Raw genomic sequence first — 17,707 nt, 5'->3', positions numbered from 1 at the left:
GAGAGAAAAAAAAAAAAAAATCAGTGTAGATCTAATGCCTACTACAATGAATATGGCAAGTTGAATGAATTTGAATGAAGGGGGATGAGAAATTTATGCCATTCCTAGGAATCCTAGATTGCACATACTGACAGACAAACAGACACAGATAAACACACACACACCATGCATTTCTTGATAAATTGTGACTTCTTCCATTTGCAACAATCATTGCATGTTGATTTTTAGCTCTCATATTGAGTCTGTTCACAGGATGGCTAACTTCTGTTCAAGTGCGTTTGTATTGTGCAGGCAGATTAATTGAACAAGATAAACTCTTGTAGTGCAATATGCTTCTACACATTTAACTCAGTGCATCATATTTTCCTTGATATCTGCATTGCCTTTCTCTAATTATTCCAATGTAATCAAAATTTAGTGTCTGATTCTTTTGAAGAAGTAATATTCATGCAAAAAGTGAGTCTTAAGTGAGCTGAGCAGCATAAGCTGTGACCTTTGACCTTGAAAGGAATTTTGGCCGGTGCCTGGCGTTGCTATTGTTCATAAACTCTTCGATCAGCACCGGGCCGGCGCCTTGTCTGCACCTGGTGCTACAAGTTGTAGCTGCAGCAGCGCCAAAATAGTCCGCACCTGGCACGGGCCCACTTTGGCCCCCACCCATTCATAAACTCAAAATTTTCAGCTTGGTCCGCTCCTGGTCCGCTCCTGGTCCAAACCAAGAGGGTTACTGAAAGGGGAAGGGTTTCAGAAGGAGCCGTCTCTTACAAGCCTTTCCCTTGTCTATAATCTGGAAGTGGTCCTGATACACGCTACACAAGGATATCACATGCTGTCAAGTGAAAGTCTTTACAAATCATCCATTTCATAGTGGGAGTTGAAAGTGTACTTCAACTTCCTTTGTTCTGTTTTTCGCCCCTCAAGTATGCCACCAGCTGGCTATTATTTCAAATGAATGCCTGCTGCACTTGCCAGTCAGTCACTTTCAGGGTTATATTATAATTTGCTGGACATAAATTACTAAGCTCAAGATTTTCTTCCTGAAGTGTTTTCATAAGGACCATGAATGTACTGTAGTAATGTTGGGAGAAATCTGTATCAATACTCCCAAGTTGCTTTTGAACTACAATGACCCAATCTGAGTTTTCAACTCCCTCTAGTTTTGATGACAAGACTGCTCCCTTCTTGATGTGCTGTAATGGAAAATATTGAAGAATAACACATAAAAACAAATTTGATGATGTTATGAAATGTTGTGCTGAAGTATGTGCAAAGACTGTATAAAGTTTTTTCATGTCTAGTGGGAGAATATGAAGTGGTTTTTCGAATGTGATTTTGCACTATGGCATGTTAGATTATATGTAAAGGTTGTTCTCTATGTAGCACAGCATGTTTGTGTACCATGCCTTTGTAGATCTATACTTAGAATTAGATCTACAGTGTCAAATCATCTACTGGTATTAAAAGCAAGATGTTTTTGCGGCATTAATTTTTTGCAAATTGTCACTGGCATTCAATGTATAAATAGTGTAGGTAAGAACTTTTCTGTGCATTTTCATTTTGCGAATTGTTGTGAAATTCACAAAATTATAATGCATAAACAGTAACCATGCACATGAAAATTTCTGTAGAAAAAGTGCATTGCTGATCCTTCCTACTTTAAAATGACAATTGCTAGCATACAATCTACATTGTATACCTTGATACTGTGCCGTGCAGTGCAGCTATGATCCAATTAGATAATGCCCTTTGAAGCCAGCGCAATAGCTTGTCATGGGATCGTTTGTCATATGGTACATGTATGCTGTAGGTACAGTATGTTGCAAACTGTTATAAGCATGTGACATTATATAAAAGAGTTTGCAGTGTATCTATGCAAGCCCAGATATAATTTTTTCCTAGTATTCAGCTGATGTAGCCTGTTCTAATATGATATCAGTATGACAGCTGTAATGCCAAAATGTTGGTTTTTTTATATGCAAAACTTGTTTGTGGGATCTTCTACAGTCTCTTAATCTCTTCCCTCCAAAGAGTAAAGTCCATGTGCACAAAATAAGAATTTGTATGTTATTTAATCTTTCCATAAAACTATGCATTAGGATGCTTCAATTTTTTTTTCCATATATCTGTCAGAGCACAAATATTGAATCCATTTTCCTCAATGTATAAATATGCATGGGACATTATGAACTTTATTATTCAGTCACACATGACAGAGCCCCCCCCCCCCCAGCGTCATATTTAGTGCTATTATCCATCCAAGAACCTAAATGTATGACGATCAAATGTCATCACCAATTGACATGCTGGTTGCTGCCAACAGCAAAGAAATTTGTACCTTTGCGGACTCTTATTGGCAAAAAGAAAGAAAGAAAAAAAAAAAACAACAACAACAAAGTGGCTCAAAGTTTACAGGAAGAAACATAACTTCAATTCAAGCAATAAATATGTACCGGTACTGTGCACCCCCAAAAACAATGAGAACATACATTTAGGAATGTCAGCACACTTTAACAGCCATACTGTACAAACTGCCACATGTCCTGCCGAGTGGTGGGCTTCCTGAAAATGTCATTGCTTGACAAATGTTTTCCCTTTTGTCGTCATAACATGTTTTTGTATTAAATCATTGGTCATCTCTGAACCAGCTAACACTTACTTAAATATTTTGATAAAAAGATACGAAAATACAGGAGGAGTTGGGTTCATGAATTCAAGCAATATAATCTGCTTGATTAGGTTTATATATTTTAGTAAGTGATTGCTCAAAATTTACATCACAGTAATGCCACTTGGTCACACATGTCATGATATCAAGTTTGCTAGCACAAGACAAAATATAGGCCATTATGCCCCATTGTTGATGAGATGTTTATTAACACCTGTTTTATACTGCAACCGCTACATATGGTATTATATAGTATAACTTGTACAGTACAGATGTACAATGTACTATACGAAATAGGTACATGTACATGTATGTTAATGACTGCTGCGGAGTGAGTGCACCATACACTTGTACATCAATAGTTTGCTCTGTGAAGTACTGCTTGGGCAGAGTGATTGCACTGCAGATAATGGCACTTGTACTGGCAATGCAGGCCTGCGCTGTACAGTTATTAACATCTCACAGTCTGCCACAACAGTCAAAATGGGTAGCTGGTGAGGAATATGGTGAGGAATATGGTCAATCGTTTGGCCATCTCCTTTTGTGAGAGGGTGGGCAGGTCCTATCACAGCACTCTCATCGATAGCATAGTGATGCTCATATGTTTGTGTTTGTGAACAACATGCATGGAAATTGCCAAATAAAATTGGTGGTGCCCAATTCATCTAAAAGGGACACAACACTGGACAGAGTGACACACTGGACAGAGTGAGCTTGAACAGTATTTGAGGTTTCACAAACTTGTACATTGGTTGGGAGTACACATAATAAGCAACAGAATTGCATAGCAACTCGAAATTGAGAGAGTGTGTGATACTAATGTCAAATTATGTTGTTGCAGACATCATTGACCAGACTTTTAGCAAAGCATTTAATCACACAGTGTGCAGCTGGCAAACACATATTGTTGATGATGCTGCATCCCTGTGCCATAGCAATGGCATACAATACCTAATTTTGACAAGGCATGCTCTGTAACTGATGTACAGCCTGCCTAACTTGAGATCATGCGTATACAGTTGTATGTGTAATTTGAATGCACTCATCTGCCCATGCATTTGATTGACTACTGTACATGTACAATGTATTTGTGATGCTGGCAACAGTGCATTATATTGGCATGTTATTGTACCAGTTACCTAATGCCATCTGGTTTCAGAAAGCATATTTTGGGAGACAGATTGTTCCACATTCTTGTTATTTGGTCATTTTCATTTGTTCAATTCTTCTTTGTCTTCATGTATTGTGCAGAACCTCTGAAGAGTATACTCACACATTCATAAACAAATTATGTAAACCTCTTGTAAACCCCCACAATTCTCTGCTTGAAAGTATTCCCCCATGTTAAAGATTAGTAAAATGTGAGAAGGCCAATTTTTATCAGGCAGGTGCACCACCTCTGCTCAGCTCTGTCACAATACTTGACCTTTTGGAGATTCATATACACTGTATTTGTTGTACTTGAGCTGTTGCTTGTAGTCAAGAAGTATGAATTGTGTGTACTGACAGTGAAGTTGGCTATTCCCCTGTTTTGTTGATCATTGGGAGATGTTTGCATCTGTGATTACCGGTATTGATCAAGATTGCCTGTATGACTCATGGGGATCTCCCCCCCCCCCCACACACACACACTCACTAGCTGGATAGTGCATGGTAGTTTAGCCTGTGTCAAGGCCTGTTTGTTGTAGAAATGAAAAGAGAGCAGAGGATCATCAAGCAAGAAAAAGTCAAGCCACCAGGGAGACACAAGCCCTGCAAGAGAGCCTTGGGAGACTGGTCCAAATTCCTACTTTCTATATATAAAAATGCATTTCAATTACTTAATTTTGCTCTTATTAGCATGTGGTGCCAAATACACGTATCACTATGATACAACAGAGCTCCATTTGAAAGAAGTTCAAATTTTGATTCAAATTTGTACATGTTGCACCAACAACCCAACAACGGCGAAAGTCTAGCAATTCCATCATTCAAAGTGACTACTGGGAACATGATTCAGTTGCTTAATCCAGAAGAAATGGTTTGCCTTTTTTTTTTTTTTTTTTTGGTTGCTCATGAAATCACATTTGCAGAAGTCTAACGATCATCATGCTGACCGCTTGGCTCGGGCTCTCCTCACTGATGTCTGACTGTGAGGGTCTTTGAAAAAGGCTGACGGTAGCGATGCTATACACCTTTTGTGCATAATGCCCGACTGGTTGTACAAGTGTGTATCATGCCCTTGATAGTGACCACACATACGGTGTACACTCTTTCGCTGATGTAGTAGCTTCTTATTAGGGAACCTGCATTTTCCAGTGCATTCAAGATATTAATGCAGACATTACTAATATAACTTGTTGATACAAGGGGCCCCCGCAGGGGGTAAAGAGAGCAAGAGCAAGGGCAGGAAAAACAGAGTGAGAGAGAATGCAGAGGTTGACAAACTCAAATTTTAATGCCTTGACTTCATTTAGTAATATCAATGTGGAGGCTAGGTGGGGAGGGTGGTACATTTTTGTAAAAAGCAAAGAAAGATCAAGGTGTGTACTTCACGTATAAAGCCCTATGTGCTGTCAATACTGCATACTGTAAAAGTGGATGTTTTCATGTGAGTAATTTCTTGCACTCTGCTGAGCAAGATACAATTTTTAATTTTGTGTTATTTTGATTTCACAGAGTCAAGATATTTATACATAGGCCTAGCTACACATCTGTGTGCAGCACTTGATGATAATCAAATGTAACTGAGGTTTGTTGATTTCTCGTAGGTTGGATCAGTATACTGTGAACGTGCTTGCTCTTTTTGTGTCCTGTGCGGAAGAAGTGTTTCTGCAATGAGTAAAGATGTTTGTCTTCACTCTTATAACAAGAGATAGCATTTTACCTCATCTTAATTCAACCGGTATCTTTTGTTGTTCAGCCTTTTTGTCATTTTATCAACTTTGGCATTTCCTACCCATTGGAATTGTATGGGATTATCACTCTTTCGCCATACTGTAGAAGTCATTGTAGTATGTGTATATTTGTGCATTTAGGGAAATAACAGAGGGAAAGGGGTGTGCCATGTGAAAGGCTACGGTTGTACATTGCCTCACCTTTATTCCATTGTACAGTATATCACCTGTGTACATAAGATTTTTGCAGACTCTGAAAAAACAGCATTTGCCAGTATGTGATTGGATGCAAAGTCTTTGTGCCTGTACTGTTGTCTGTCTTGATGGAGACTTGTTGTTATATCTCAGTGACTTCATGCTTCAAAAAGCTGATCACCCACCAGTCTGTATTGCCTCTTACAAGCACATAAAAACGTACATGATATCATACAGTCCAGTCCAGACAGAATTTGCCTTCTTTTGCTTCTAGTGGCAGTTAATGTTTTTTTTTTTTTTTTTTTTTTTTTTTTTTTTGAGGAAGAGTCACCCAAGTAATTCAGTAGCAGGGCTGCCAACTCTCACTCGTTGAGAGTGAGACTCACTCATTTTGGTCCTTTCTCACTCTAAAACTTTATTTCATTTGCATGCATTTCTATTGGTCTCACTCATTTTGACTCCTAAATTATAGCATTGGCCTATGGGAGTCTCACTCTCAACCAGTTTCCAATGTTGGCAGCCCTGCAGTAGTCTGGCCTTTCCTTTATTTTGGTGGTGTCACAGTCCAGTAGCCCTGTATTGTGCAGAAATGCGTAATGTACACCATATAGTCTTGGCTGAAAGAAACATGGAGACACCTGTTTACCAATTATGATGTTTGAAAGGGGAGGGGGAAGAGAGAACAGTGGTTGACCTCAGACTCACCCCTATAAGGCTGTGGACAAGGGACCTAGGCCAGTGATCAGAGGTCATTTGAGGTCAGCGGTCTGAGCCACATCATAAGTGTGAGAGGGCCATCCTGTGCAGACTATTAACTGCATGTAAACTCTGGCCTCTTGCTAGTAATTAGATTTCTGCTGCAATTTGCGAGTTAGCGCCCTAAACAGGAAATGTCAAGACAAAGTGTTACACAGATGACACCCAAGGGTATTGCTGATCATCAGTCACCCTCTGTTCACAAGTACAAAGGAAAGAATAAGTCTTCATTCATAATCTTAATGGACTTATAGCCATTGTCCTGTGGTTTCAAGTTTCATACTTCGAAAAAAAAAGAGTAATGCACATAAGTTTTTAATATCTTTTACTACATACATTGTACATGTAGCTGTTTAATACTTCTTAAACAAAGTTTCTATTTTTTGGTTCTATTTATTGAAATTCTGGTAAAGTTAATCAAGAGCAACACACATCAAATTTGTATGGCTGTTGTGAGATTAAGCCTCAAGTATGTTGACCAGTGGTTGCTCTTGGCAACCTTTGTCACTGAAATATATCTCAAAACTGTCATGCAACATTGGCCTGGATCCAGTGCACATCCTAGGGGACAGTATTTTGTGTATCATTATTATTCAGAACATGACAAAACTTACAAAATGTTTTTCTCTCATATTCATGTGCAAGAAGATCATAATTGTTTGTTGTTCATGGATGGCAAATAACAAACAAATGCATGGGTATGCACAAACAAATTGAATTCCTGCAGACAGCTTCAGAACAGTCCTGCTACTGATTGCAGGCATGCATAATATTTAACACATCAGTATTAAGAATAGTCCCCTGATGCAGTGATGCATGTATCTGTGCAATTTGATTTTACAATTCCCTACGATCAAGAATAGGAGATGTTTCATCCAGATTGATTAACTCAGGACTTTTACAGACTGTATGTTTAGCTTTGTACTGTACAAATGCACTTCTTGAGTGATACACATATGCATGAATTAAACTTGCTGATAAATACCAGAATTTGCAGAATTAATTTGCAGAATTAATTCCTGTGAATGCTAAGAATGTTTTCTCTCCCCAGAAATACACTACAGTATGCTTCCAAAGCTGTACTTGGGCTTCCAACCTCTGATCAAATGCAAGAAATTATGATGGCCACCCTCTGAAATTGGCCTTTATTTTGGTCAAACATGTACTTAGCATTCTGATGAATGGAAATTCCATAACATAGACTTGTATTTAGGTCTAATTTGATGCCATAAATTTGTGTAAACCAAAGTTGCGCAGATAGGACTCGACGTTCATAAGAGAGGAAACCAGTGCCCTTGCTTGCAGAGGCAGTGTCTGGTGTGTGCCGCAAACTGATGAGATGCAATTAATTAGAATTAAAGTGATATTGCTTGTCGCCATCCCAATCAGATGGAAATATTGCCCTTTTGGCTGGCCTAACATCAATTACAGTGATTTTTCAAAGTTTTGGGTGCACTTCTGCATCAGATCCCCATTCTGCAATGAATCCCCTTCAAGCTGCTTTTCTTTCCCCCCTTTTTTAATGGAGCTCTTTATAAACTTTTTGTCCGACATCAGCAATAAGGAAAATTTTTACTTTCAAATAGGAGGATTATCCGCTGGTTTGTATACCACAATGACAGTGCATTTTGTATGCTTTAATGTCCTTGCAGAAAAGAGTAATTTTGTAAACTGTAGACCTTACAGCCAACATTCTCACAAATACCACAACGTTGTCTGTTTAGAGTGTTCTGTAAATATTCCAAGTATAAGTTGTCTGATCCAAATTTAGATCCCTCTGTCGTTAAGCCCCCTGTCTTTCCTCTGGAGCAGATTTCTGCTGATCCTGTTTGTGCTCTGTGGTTCCATGAAGAGGATAGATGTGAGAGATGGGTGGATTGATCATTGTGACCAAATATCATCACAAAACTTATATACCATCTGGGTTCAGCTATTGTATGGCCTAGAGAAATACAACTGCTCCCAAACTAAGAAATATTTGAATACAGAAATTTTAATTCTTTGAAAAAGATATGCATGGATATTGTGTTTTCTTGTGTCATCATATTATTTTGCTCACTAAAGATGTCATATTATTCTACTGAAGGGTATATGTAACTTGACTTCTACCTTATATCAGAATCTAGTATTTAGGAACTCATATAGGCTTATGTTATGATTGTAGATAACATCTGTTTTAAATATGGGATTCCATGCATTTGGACCCAGAGCTGTGCAAAAGTTAGTATAGGAAATGAAACAGAGTAATAGATTAACATGTTTAATCATGCAAAGGCCTATAAGTACTACATTGTAGATGTCTTGTCAAGGTACGTGTAAAAGATATAATATGAACATTAACAACAACAACTTAAATCACAATATCTCCTTATTGTGGGCAGTATGCCTGATCCCAGTGTCAATCCCAGTTGAACACCAAGCATTCAGTTACATTGTACACCATGCAGACTGCACAAAAAATGGCTGCTATGTTTACAATACATACTACACCGACAAACTCGATGCCTCAGTTTAAGCATGTGATGAGAGAAACTGGACTGAGCCTGAATGTCAACATTTGCTGTGCCGATAGATAGATTGTGCCTGCGATTTTTCCTCTCCGCAATTCATCTCCGATTGAAATCCCTGCCTCCTGTGACTGTGATTCACGTATTCTTCACGTGGTAGTGTACCTCCGACGATGAATTGATTTCCTGCCCAGTTTTTTGAGAAGTAATTTATCTACAGGAGGAGATGAGATGTTAGAGCAATGAAAAAAAAAAAAGAAAAGAAAAGAAAAGGAAAGATAACTACAAGAACATCCTGAATTATTCTGGGGAAAGAATTAAGCAAATGAAATGAATTAAAATGAGCCCATTCAGTGATACAGATCACAAGGGATGATTAATATGGGCTGCATAGTTGTCGTTTCAACATACATGTAGCAACATGTAGCATTAACAAGACATAGAGAACATTCTCATGTATGGAGAACTCATTTGTTGAACATGTCTTTGAAATATTCCTTGCTAATTGAGTAAAAACTTAGAAAGTGTGAATAAAAATTAGATTAGTGTTCAATGAAAGTTTCTCACTCGAGCTTGCTAGTCATGTTGGCCATTCGTAGTCTAAAGTTACAAATTTCCAGTAGAGCTACCATGATATTATACATGTAAGTGCATATAAAGTAAACACTTTGACCTATAAACATGGCTGAAGGGGTGGTGCTCATCTTGACCCTGTAGATATTACTCCATGTCGTAATGCATGTATATGTGTACATGTGTAAAGTGTAGTACATTGTATATACACCTGTCGGTACCACTCTCTCAATTGTACACTGTGTGTATCAAGAGTTCCATATTTGATTGACAACTCGTGTTCATGACTCTGCTGTGTATTACTATGCCATGGAAAAATATACTTGAACATACAATGTACAGTAACTGTGAGCACAGAGTCTCATGTCATGTGTGTCAAGACTTTATCTCTATCTGTTTCTTTCAAACCTGTTTGGAAATGTTTTTCAGAAAACATGATTACAAAAGAATGCTGCTGTAAGCATGAAACCTGTCACACTTGCATGTTTTTCTTTTCAGATGGGTAATTCGGAGGAAATAGAAGCTATAGATGGATTCCCACAGAGCAGTAGATAACAATATGACTAAGAGTCATTCATTCGTTGGGATTATTGTCACTTAATGTGGGTTGCTCTGGAGAAAAGGGGTGAGGAGAGGAGGGGGGGGGGGAGGAGACGCTGGAGGCAGGATGTGAAGAATCACAACCCAAATGATTCTGAGGAGGGGGGGGGGATGGAATGGCCTTGACTTCCCCAAGTGGGTCTGAATGTGCCCTTCTTGATAAGAATTGGGGATTGCCAGTGAGATGTGTTTTGCTCAGAGAGGGAAATGAGACGTAATCTAGAGGGAGAACATTGATTTCTGTGTGTAGAACATTTTCATGTGCATGTGAGTTAAAGGACAAGTTTTAAAAGTTTCAGTAGACAGTTAGTGATGTCACATGCGTAGAACGATGCAAAGAAATCATAAAGTGAATTCCACAAAATCTTATTTTTTCTTAAAAATGCAAAGATTTATTCCCTGAATTTGTTACTGATGGGTACATTATTCCCCGTGCCCTTAAAGAGGCAAGTCATGTGCCCTCTTCTCATGTGAGAAAAGTGAAAATAAATCAGTATATTTATGTTGATTCTTCTTTATATTTTCTCAATACTGTAGTAGTCTTCTCATCCAGCAATGGTAGCATTGAAACTCCAAAAATTCCTAACTTTTGAGCAGATTGTCCAATTTTTCTCAAGCTTTCATTGATATGGAGATATTTACTGCCTTCACTCAGTCTGCACTATGGTGAATTTGTCCTTTAGATCTTGGTTTGTGTGGATGGGAAACAGTTGTACAATTTCAATAATAAAAAAAAATCAATGAGATGGAATTCCCCGGCAGCTCGACAATGTGAAAGACTCCTGTATACATGTAGGATGAGGGTGGTGTGTGCTATCACGTCCCATGTATACAGTGGCACCCCACTGCGAATGAGATGTGACAGATGAAAATTCGGAGAGCGCCGTCGAGATGTAAATATTCCTGTCTGGAGATGAAGCCGACCTTCCATTCGTTTGTCCTGGTGTTGCCCAGGGGACCCCTCTTCTTGCTATAGAGAGTTTTTACCGTGCCTAACTACTGTACCCACTGCCTCCATCTGAGAATCGGCTGTAATGCTTCATTAGTATGGTTGCATCTCATGACTTGGATAGACTACTTCTTTTTAATTGAAGTCAAATATCATATTCCGAGCTTCTTCATGAGGCACTCCCAGTCATAATTGCTCTTTATATTTAGGATTTTTTTTTTCTCCAGTAAGCATGCTGATAGCTTGCAGTACAGTTTACCTTTTGAATTAAAAATATATATATCTTAAAGTTGATATATTCACCATGATATACAGGTTGAGGTATGTAGAATTCCACTAAATTATTACTTTTTAATGAAAAGTACAAATTCCCTCAAAATATTGCTGACACATGTTTAAAGTAATATTGTTCACCCTGCTTTCTTAAAAGGGTATGAAAAGTGGTCTTTAATTTAGTAGAAATATGAAAATATGTTGAAATTTGTGTCTGTTTTCACCATATCGTTGTCCTGCAGTGACATCACAAACTCTTGTAATCTTTTCATCCAACAATGGCAGCACTGAATCTCCAAAAATTGATATCTTTTGGAAGGCCTGTCCAATACATTTCCCAAACTTTAACTGGTGTAGACTGCTAATATTGCCTCATTTACTCACTCCACACAAATGCTTGGGTGAACTTGCCCTTTAATGTGTGTACATTGTAGGTGAAAGTTCTGTTTATTGATACCATTCTATACTTCTGTTCATAAGTACATAACAGGTTTCATTAAATGGGAGAATGACAATTTTGCATGGTCACCTGTGATGAAATCTGCATGAACTTGTCAGTTTACTGTACATGCAGTCCTACATGTTATGCCAGCTGTGTTTCATTGGGACACATGGATGTTGAATACAGAGATACAGATTGAAAACAGCCCAGCACCAACAAAATAAACCAACAAACCATAAATTTAGCAATGAATAATCATTCCAAATATGTCCTTTCATATTCAACTATTATAAAAGAATACCCAAGTATCAAATTGCTGGCAGTCACTGCAGAATCAAAAAAAAAACCCAAACATAATGTACATTGTATAACTTCAAGATCCTTTTTTTACGTATCAAAATTGTATCTGTAGTGATACACATATTTGTACATGTACAACTGTATCTCTGGCTGGCACGACTTGCCTCTATACCAGTCTATCAATGGACTTTGCTAGATTGTTTGAGTGGAGATGTGATGGTGATGGATACATTCAAATTTGTATAGAGCTTGTTATATGTACATGTATATAGCAGGTGTCTGCACCGCTCATCCCATATCAGCCGTGTTCGCCACTGCACTAGCACTCATGAAATCGGTGTGACACTGAATTTGGCTGGTCCGGTAGTATACTATGTGTTTTATGCTACATCGTATGTTCATAACACTGGAATTAGATGACTCATACAAGCATGGTAGTCTGCTTGTCCAAGCTGTAATTAGAGTTGCTGCAACATGTACTTCTTTATGAGGATTTTTCACACACACACACACACACACACACGCACACACACACACAGGAACAATTTATGCACTTCTGCACTCATAAAAACATATGAATAGCATTAAAAGCTGGTCAGAGTAGTGATTGAGAGTGATTCACATGGCTATCAGTATGAAAGAGAAGTAGCATTTTAAAACTTCTCTTTGGGGTAAACTGACCCGGTACCCTTTAGCATGCAAAAATAATTTTGTCACGACATGCACAATTTGTATACTTCTGCACTCATAAAAACTTGTGTTTACGGCATTACAAGTTGGTCAGAGAAATGATGATAAGTAATTTCCGTGGGTACCAGGATGAAAAAGAATAAGCGTAAAATTTCTCTTTGAGGTAAACTGCCCTTTCAGTGCACAAAACTAATCGTGTCAAGAGGTAAGCACTGTCTACAGTGCTTCTTCTTCTACTTCTGAAGGGTGATAAAAACTATAAAAGGGTGCGATGTGGTCAATGACTAGTTATAGCTGGCACAAGTCCAGCATTTCAGTATAAGAATCTGTCATAGTGTTGCTCTGTGGGGATATTCTTCAGGAGTGTCTACCTTTTATACACACAAAGTGCTGATTTGCTCAAAGTGACAGTATCACTGTACAGACTGGGTTAAATTCCAGCCATATAAAGTTTTGGATAATACAGAGACAAAACAAACAAATGTAAACACTGGTGATTTATTATCCACCTGAGATGGATGTGATGCATTCGTCAGTTACAAGGTATTTGCCCTCTATCCCAGTAGAGGACAATAGTTGTATTGTGTGGGTGACGCACAGATTTTGGAATAAAAGGTGTTTTATGAACAGTGACACCTACAGAATCATTATGTTTGTTTGGCATTGCCATGGTTTACTGCATCGAGTACAAAACAAGAGCAGTTCACAGTATACTGTAAGAGATGGTGCTTGAGGTTGGATCTGAGACTGTTAGTGTATTGGCAGCAAATGTCATAAAAGGACAGTGAATTTCTGAGTTTAATTGACTGGGTAGTGGTTTCTTTTATCAATGAAAAGATAATTTTTTTTTTCTACTTCTGTCAGACTAAAGTCGCAACTTCACATGATGAAATTTGCAACACTTGGTCACAGGACTGATTGAAAGAAATTGCCGTGTCCATTTGATTTTTTCAAACATTATATTTGCTGATTTTGTGGCAATGTTTAAGTAGTCATTCTTATGTTATTGGTAGAGTGTGCACAAGCCAAGTGGATGTTTTCATGTGAAGCATTATTATTACCGGTAAACTTGCTCTTTCTGTTCGATTGCAATGCCATGTGTAAGGGGTTATTTCAAGAAGCAGAAAGAGTTTAATAGTCCTAAAGGGTTGCTTTGTTGTCTAAAGAACAGTGTTGTATTTATTTATTGCATTGTATCCCTTTATCCGTGCAATTCAAAAGCAAGGCCTTGCAGCGGATTTGTAATCAATACCTTACAATGCCCTTGTTTTGGATGGGGTATTTTGGGCGAATCGGGAGTTTGAAACAGAAAGATAACATGTGAGTCATTTCTCAGAATGTGTTTCACCAAGGGCACAGTTAGGCCAGGCTTTCAATTCTTTTGATTTTTTTTTTTCTTTTTCTATTCTTTTCTTGTTTTTTTTAGTTGTATAAAGTGATATCTTTGTTTGTCAAATTGTCACTTCCTCATCCGCTCCTTTTTTCTCTCTTTTCTTGAAGTGTAAACTTCATGAATTTGACCTTACATGGTTCCGTAACTACTGTGCCTTTATATCTAGAAGGGAGAAAAAGGAGGGGGTGGCGTGGGGAGGGAAGGCTTAACAACTATGGGTGATAAGAATGACCTCTATTGCAACTGTACCTGTATGATGCCTGACAGAGATGATGAAAGTCGACCCAGAAAGGACCATATACCCTGGGTACTGTTTTTATTGGGATAATCGGATATGGTCTTTTAAAACAAGCCAAAAACATAAACCCTATAAGAGCGTAACTTGATGCAACTAGGCAATAGTTTATGACTCAAGGGCCCACCTTGAACTACTTCCGAAGTGTAATGAGCAACAATCTTTATTCCGTGACATGAGGTGTTGGATTAAAGACATCTTTTATTGCCAATGTATGCACATACATGTAGTATACCTGTACATCTCAATGGGGGTGTTATATGAAACCTATACCCAGTATCAATTGCCAGCACATACACCATTAAGTGTCTGTTTTTTTAATTGCCCTGTTTATGATACTACATGTATAAATGAGGCCATCAATACAGCACAATGTATCTGTGTACAGTTACACATAGGCCTACATAGTTACTAATGATAATGATCGCTAAAATAATAACTGGACCCAGTACTAGGCCTTGTAACCCTGCAGTCTGATTTACTCTGAAAGATTGAGATCTCCATTGTTTGTCTTTTTCTTTTCAGTCCACATAAGAAGGGTAGTTGTACCTTTAAAGGGATTATCTCTCTTTTTCACTCAGTTCCTCCTCTGTAAAAAAAAAAAAGAAAAGAAAAAAAAGAGTCTTCCCTGTTACATTACCATTTCCTGGGTGGGACAAACAGATTCCCTTTATACGTGTGCACAAACATCATTTGTGAACGATGAGTAGTTGCTAAATCTTATTATTGCTCAGGAGACGGAGAAGGAAGCTGCTCCAGAAAAGGTAAATTTCCAGGTCAGCCTTTTGATTGATACGTGCAATTGAAACAAACAGGTTTTGAACAGCTCCCATTTGCAGTGTGATAGGCCTATCAAATGAAAAGAAGTAGGTTTGGATCATCGCTTAAAGAGCACGAGTTTCAACACGTTTCTCTCTGTCAGGATTGCACATGTACATTATACTGTGCTGCAATGTACAATGTGTGGAATGCAGACTGGAGCATTGCATGCAGTGATCAACAAGCATTGCACATTGATTGATAAGTTCATCTCCAATGTTAAGAATGACTCTGGGGTAGAGAGGAGACCCCTAATTCGGGGCCTGAGGAACCATCCACAGTGAGTTTACCACAAAAAAGGTACTCTTGATGTAAACATGAGTGCAGCTCACTTTCTTTGAAAGGAAGCAAACAATGTAACGGTACCTTACAACCTGTAGAAAATGGGGTCATGCATCCATAGATGTCAACTTTGTATCATTTCATAGATGATACAAGAATGCAATTTACGTTAAATGCAATACCAGGAGCCCTTTTTTTCTTCTTCTTCTTTCTGAAAGATTATGCATTATGTGGTACAGGGAAATAGTTGTGTGAATTTTATATATCTGAGCAGATTTTTACTTTCTAGTGAATTTATGTCCAATATAAACTTGTCAACCATTTATTCTGTAGAAATAAATCCACAAAGAGCTGTGGAATCAAACATAATTTTGATATGATGAAAATGAATACTAGTTGCTTAAATTCACATTTGTGAAATATATGATTGTGGTTTATTACTTGTTTTGAGTTTTAACTCTTCTTCGTAATGCTGACTCATATAATCCTTCTCTAACACTCTTTGATGATGGTAATGTAGGACGGTCATTGTGTCAAAAATCTAGGCTTATTGGCTTACAGCAACTGCCAAAGTTTTTGTGAAGGTTGCACTGATAGTACATGTAGATGAGTGTTATTGAACTGTCCTCCAAAAGCAAATTAGTGTTAGTCTGTGCATTCAGAACCTCTCAGTATCCTGAAAATATTTAATATATTTGTTGTTATGACATGTTACAGACACACACACACCAACAAACAAAAGAAGAAATACTGTAAAACTGTGCAAGCATGCCATTAGGGGCATTTCATGAAGGAACTTGTCGGATAAAATATCTGACAAGTCAATTATATCCGACAACTTTTTAGAAATTCTTTAGTCTGATTGGCTGATTTCTCTGAACTTGTCGGATATAATTGACTTGTCGGACATTTTATCCGACAAGTTCCTTCATGAAATGCCCCCCAGGACACACTCAGCTATGTGATTAGTTTGAATAATGAAAGACACAGTTTCTTTTGAGAATTGATGAAATAGGCTGCTGATACTAGAATATCATTCGACATCGCCCAGTGAATCTTTTTCATATAAAATAAAAACCTTCATCAATTTTAATATTTCAGGTCATGTACATTGTAGCACCATGAAATTATGTATTGAATAAAGTTTGCTGAAATCCATGGTGTGGGGAAAAGTGTGAAGAAGCTTTGAAGGTGGTGAGGGCCAATCTCGACTCAAATACAGTTGTGATAAATTGATTTTATGAGCATGTCATTTTGTGAATGTATTTGCTCTTTCAATTTATTGTTGTGTTCCATGATTTCCATGCACAGAAGTGTATTGTACGTGTTCGTCTGTGAATTGTTTTTTGAAATACATAGATCTTTTCTTTTTTTTTTTGTCGTTGAAGCTTTGTCTATGACCTTTGAAACAGGCACGAGTACCAGTGCAAGGTGTATTGTGCAATACACACCCCTCATAAGTTCTACCTGCCCCTACCTCTTTCTAAGGATTCCTGTAGTTAACTTCAAAGAGTCAGGTGTTACAGTGTCAACAATTTCCTGTTAAAGAAGTGCCTTCCTGTGTGTACTTAAAATACTGAATTGAAGTGTTTGTGGTTTGTACTTTTGTAACTTGCATATGTACAATGTATGATGTTGTACACAGCTCTTGACTTGAAAACTGATGTCCACAAATTTATCCAAATGTGAATGATACAGCTTTTTGGTTTATGAACAAGGCTCATATTTAGTACAGAAATTTAGTCTGGAAACAAATGAATTGCATCATTCTAAAAAAAAAGTGTGACAGATTTTTTTTTTTTCTTACTTGCATGTCATTGTACCAACGTTTTTGTATTATCAGTTGCCATCTAATATAATGTTCCAATGGACCTGACTTGCACCATTTTAGTCAATTTACTGATTTTTTTTTTTTTTTTTTTTTTTTAAGTATAGTAGTTCTCAACCGTACTTTTCACTCACACTATGTGCAGTTGCCAAGAGGCTATTGTTTCTCTTTCTGAATCTAGCCCAGTGGAATTTGCTGCAAATTTGCAACTTCCCTCCTTTGTAAAAATACTAATCCTATTGTGTGCATTTTTTCTCTGTCTCT

At 37.8% G+C, this 17,707-nt stretch overlaps 1 protein-coding gene across 1 annotated transcript in view; it reads left to right on the top strand.

The window, feature by feature from the left end:
* LOC140228548 (uncharacterized) overlaps positions 1–17,707 on the top strand; it is a 146,082-nt gene that overhangs the window by 1,580 nt on the left and 126,795 nt on the right. The gene's annotated exons all lie outside the window — the stretch shown is intronic.

The sequence above is a fragment of the Diadema setosum genome, chromosome 5 (assembly GCF_964275005.1).
Source record: "Diadema setosum chromosome 5, eeDiaSeto1, whole genome shotgun sequence".
Taxonomy (NCBI): domain Eukaryota; kingdom Metazoa; phylum Echinodermata; class Echinoidea; order Diadematoida; family Diadematidae; genus Diadema; species Diadema setosum.
Note: the sequence above shows the minus strand (reverse complement) of the source record. Positions and strands in the feature narration are given on the sequence as shown.